This window comes from Rutilus rutilus, assembly GCF_951802725.1.
Source record: "Rutilus rutilus genome assembly, chromosome: 1".
Lineage (NCBI taxonomy): Eukaryota > Metazoa > Chordata > Actinopteri > Cypriniformes > Leuciscidae > Rutilus > Rutilus rutilus.
The window spans coordinates 68,416,474-68,422,251 of NC_140209.1; positions in this window are offsets into that span (position 1 = coordinate 68,416,474).

A 5,778-nucleotide genomic window follows, 5' to 3' on the forward strand; every position below is an offset into this window, starting at 1 on the left:
TAGCTGTTTGAAAATACATGTCTATAAAATTCAGCCATAAAAACATTTGTTTGTTAAATTTCAAATGTTCAATATTCGTTTAAAAAAAAAAATCTAATTCAGAACTATTTAAACTACCACCTAAAATTCAATTTTGTTAATTACACTTGCAAATAATTCAAATTTACACAATTCAAATTCAAATCGTTTTGTCATATTAAAAGCTCCATAGATCATGGTTTTCCTGATGCTAAATCCAGCCTTGGAGAATATCCTTTCTGAAGGTGTACATCCACACTTTAGATTTTCTTATCGCAGACATTGTTAAAGATTTAAATCCTTGCCGCCAAGATGCTCCTCTGTCGGTCACGGATTGAAAGGATTTATATATTGTATATACTATATTGTAATATATTAACACAATATATTATTTCAGATTAGCAGCCTGTAATCTAACTGATCAGCACTGTGAAGTTGTGGCATCAGTTCTACAATCATCAACCTCCCTGAGAGAGCTGGACCTGAGTAACAATGACCTGCAGGATTCAGGAGTGAAGGTGCTCTCTGCTGAACTGAAGAAAAACTGTCAACTCAACATTTTGAGGTACTTTTTTAAAGTTTTATGTATATAGACATCATTGTACATTACAATACATTTACACACCCACACACACATTGCAAACACATAAGGATACATATAGCCACATTATCCAAAGCACATGTTAAATAGATTGTTTTAGCTGAGTCTTGAAGGTAGCCATTGTTGTAAAGTTTTCTTTCATCGAAGCAGAGACCAGTGAGACAGTTGGGATCGCGTTCAACGGAAGTTATTCTTTATTGAGAACTCCGCTGTACGTTGCTGTAGTACTTCCAACATGATCTAACTCTAATACAGTATGCATTGTAGTTATATACATTCCAAGGGGGCGGGATTACATAGAGGTGGAGACTCTGAACAAAGCATGCAAATGAAGTAGGAACACACCCTACTCTGAGTCCAATTGATTCAGCATAACTATTCACATGCTGATACTGGCCAGGAAATCCAATTCCAAGAGCCATCCCAGAGCCATTAAAACCAAAAGGTGAAAGTCAATCAACCTAACGATTCAACGTCTGGGCTCCCAAAGGTGAGAATCAAGTGATCTGACTCATTTAAAACACAATAGAGAAAACAGGTATGGCAGGAAAGGAGACTCTTGCTGGAGACTCAATAAATCAGTCTATAAACTTTATCAGTTTATATACTATTGCAGTGGAAAAACTAAATTAAACATTTAATAAATATGTAATACAACACTTCCCCCTTTGAGAGTTCTAATAACTCTCACAAAAATAAAAATTTAGACACTTAAAAGTTAATTCTTGTAACTGGTGTAAATTACAGGCACATAGCAAGTTCATTCTTGTAACTTGTGTAAGTTACAGGCACGTATAACTTATTCTGTGTTGTGTCCTTGATTTACATGAGTGTCATAGTTCTTCTCAAAACCATAACTGTTGACACCTGCGACGCAGGGTGTAAAATGTCACATGATTACACAGAAAACCATGTAGAATAAGAGTGGAAGTCTTGAAAGTCCATGGCGCCTGAATAGCTGTGAAGTCTGTTTCCTGTAGAGTCCATTTCCCACGTAGAGTCGCTCTGATGACTCGTCCCTCATGAGGCTTGTTCATGGAAATCTGAGGTGATGCTTTATACCAGGATGCCATTTGTGATGACATCATGGCATACACACATACCTGTAACATAAAACAAAGAAACGGCAGACCAGCAGTATTCATGCATGGACTTCATTCTTCCATAAGTCATTTGATCGTATAGTGGTTTTAAGTCTAACTTTTATCAAAGTACACTTAAAAGTTAATTCTTGTAACTTGAAAAAGTTACAGGCACAAGCATGATCTGTGTTGTTCATCTGTAATTGCATTCTGACACAAAAAAATAACATGCAACTAGGGTCCGTGAAGTCCTTACGGGTAATAGTATTTTCTGGTCAGAACTGTTATTTCCTTGTGCTGGACGTGAATCATTTGTTGGTTGACACACTTGATACTAACAGGTTTCCAAACCATGAAAAGTTATCTTCAGTCATATTAACCAGGTGCAGCACTCAGATAATGGTGCAGGTTTGTAGTCTTGATCATATTGATGGATGACTGAAGGTTTTGTATCTCTGCGTTGTGTATTTTTTTCTTTTTCTTTTGTGATTGGCTCGTTCAGCAGTGGGTGTAGTTGTCTTCTTGAGGTTGTGGCTTCATATGCAGGTGAGACGTCGTTGCATATGGATTTTTGGAACAGCCATCAAGTGTTTATCTGCACAGAGGGAGAAAGAAAACAAAACAGAGCAGTATTTCTTCAAACACTAGAGTTGTATGGTTTTTTAGAGTCTGCTGTTGTTGTTTCATTATTTCCCTATTTCTTAATTGATTTGAAACCTATAGACCAGTGAGGTAAGGATGGACTAAATCGGGAAAGGCCTATGAGGTAGTGTCTTCACCCTGGGTTCACCCTCGAAGCCTGTTGCGTTCAGTTCTTCCCAGGGCACCTCACTTGTCCTTGTCCTATTCTGTCCCTGTGTTGTGTACACACTGTACAGTGTGTGAGAAAATTGGCACATTTCCATTCTCCAGTGAAACATCAGTCCTAATAAACATCATTAACAGAGGATGGTGTCTGATTGTAGTGTTCTGCAGTATAACATTTAAGGCTGTGAGTATACTGAATGTCCCCCAAACAAAGGCTGTGACAGTCAATAAATCGGTCATCTTTGTTGTAAGTTACTGGGGAGATTTAGCAATCACAGCTTAAATGGTTAACACCATATCAAGTTGCCCCACGAGTTTAACGAGGAGGGGAGGGGCTGCTTCAGAATATCAAGCAGGCTAAGCAGAAGCTGATTAACCTTGTTAACTTCTTTAAAGTTCTTTTTGTTTTTCCTACATTCTTTTCCAAAATGTCCGTGCTTGCCACAGTAAGAACAACTGACTTCTCTAGGACTTTTGCGTTTCTTTGGCTTCTCTGAGTTGACCTTAACAGAAACTGCTGCAATGCTTACTCTCTCTTTGACATCAGAATCTCTTTCCCAAATAGCTAAACTGTCCAAGTTGTCTTGCAGGGTTCTCGTACACCATGTGATGTTTAAGTAAGGCAACGCCTTTCTGTGTTCTGGCAAAAGACAATGAAACCATGTGCGAACCAAAGGGCCATTATCACCTAACACCTTTTCTGGAGTATCTGCAATTCCACTGTACACTGCAGCTACCTGACAGAACCTCTCAGTATATTCACTCACAGTTTCTTCTTTCTCTTGTACACAGCTAGTAACTCTCGACCAATCGATTTTGGGTCCTAAGATATTCTGTAGGATTTTCAAAACACCTTCTCTCAAATCGCCTTTACTGACATGTTGCAGTTCGGAAGTAACAGCAGACTCAAAATTGTTGAATTCAGATTCAGTTAGAATTTGTGACATCAGCTGTGTGACTTCCGGCAACGACATGTCGTAAAGATGCATTTTACTGAACAATGCTCTTCTAAATTCAGAAAAATTTCTTTGCACTGATGGCAAACTTTCAGCAATTCTCTCAATATCTTTAGGACCTAAAGATGTTTTGACAACAGTTTGTATTTGGACAACAGAAGAGTTGTGAGTAACACTTTCAGTTCCCTGAGATCTTCTCCTAGCCCCACAAACCTGCACTGAATCTACAGGCTCATCAGTTACTGATTGGATGGCTACATCTGTTTCAAAGAAAGCTTTTAAGTCAGGATAATTGTTATCAGGCTGACTAACTTCTACCACATCAGTTTTTTCTGCATCTTTGTTGCGGTTTACTTTCTTAGTCACAGAAGATAATCTAGCACGGAGCTCTTTGATCTGTTTCTCTAGCTCTGAGCTGCGCTTAGACTGTTCTGTAGCTATTGTTAAACCAAATTCTCTGTGACAACAGATAATGGCAAAAAAACAACAACAAAAAAATCAAGCCCAACCCCTGCACGTTGTGTCTGAGTCAGGCCGACGGCATTAACTGTTATTATGAGCCGGAGCCCACCATTATTCAACATAATATCTGTGTGCGTGCAACAAGCAAGAAGTGCCTTTGTAATCCGGTGACGCGTGTCCATTGATTTTTATTAATAAAACTTTTCTGCAAAGATGGAAGTTGACGATCGCCATCTCTGTAGTGAACGCGCTTATAGAGAGAAATGCACATCATTACACAATCAGAGAGTGGCCTTTTTCTTTTCGTTTTGAATTGTTTCGTTTAAAGAAATTGACGATCGGCATCTCCGTAGTGAACGCGCCTAGAGAGAAATGCACATCATGGATTACAGAGAGTAGGCTAGTCTATTTATTTTCGTTTTGAATGGTTTCGTTTACTGAAATTGACGATCGCATCTCCGTATGAACGCGCCTATAGAGAAATGCACATCGTGGATTACTTAGCCTAATCAGTGAGTAGCCTATTTCTTTCGTTTTGAATTGTTTCGTTTAAAGAAATTGACGATCGCATCTCCGTATGAACGCTATAGAGAGAAATGCACATCATGGATTACAGAGAGTAGGCTAGTCTATTTATTTTCGTTTTGAATGGTTTCGTTTACTGAAATTGATGATCGCATCTCCGTATGAACGCGCCTATAGAGAAATGCACATCGTGGATTACTTAGCCTAATCAGTGAGTAGCCTATTTCTTTCGTTTTGAATTGTTTCGTTTAAAGAAATTGACGATCGCATCTCCGTATGAACGCGCCTAGAGAGAAATACACACCATTGATTAATCAGACTATATTTCTTTTCGTTTTGAATGGTTTCGTTTACTGAAATTGACGATCGCATCTCCGTATGAACGCGCCTAGAGAGAAATGCACATCGTGGATTACTTAGCCTAATCAGTGAGTAGCCTATTTCTTTCATTTTGAATTGTTTTGTTTAAAGAAATTGACGATCGCCATCTCTGTAGTGAACGCTATAGAGAGAAATGCACACCATTGATTAATCAGACTATATTTCTTTTCGTTTTGAATTGTTTCATTTAATGAAATTGACGATCGCATCTCTGTATGAACGAGAGAAATGCACATCATGGATTACTTAGCCTAATCAGTGAGTTGCCTATTTCTTTCGTTTTTAATTGTTTCGTTTAAAGAAATTTCAAGCTTTATTTATTTGTCATGTCTGTGAGGCATAGCCTTTTTTATGAGATTTCAATGCAAGTGACAGCGGCATGCCCATCATGTCATGATTATATTAAATCCAGGCAATTGGTTGATGAAAATTTTATAAAAATTTAGATCAAATTTATACAAAACGAAATTCGTTTTAAAGAGGCCTTTTACAAAACTAAATTTATTGAAGTGGTCAAATCGTCTGACTCCCGATGCATCCCATCTTATTTGTGCTGTTCACTTTACATAATCAACAAAGATGGAAAAAATAACATTATAATATTTTAACAAATACGAAACTTAATGCGCTTATGTATCCTGAGTGGGCGGTTGTTTCGGAGATGCGACGTTAGAGGTGTTTACATCTCTCGCGGTCACCATTTTATTGCACAATTTACAAATTGCCTCGTCAGTATTTACCGCCTCTCCCTTCTCATTCGGTTGGAACCAGAAATATTGCCAAACTGCAACCACACATAAGCATTTTTTAGGCAATAAATAAATTATATATATTATAGGCTATATAAGTGCTGGTAATGACGGTATTGAAACTGATACCGGTGCTATTTTAAGATCCCGCGGTATCCGATATTACCGCCCAACCCTAATTCACATGCTGATACTGG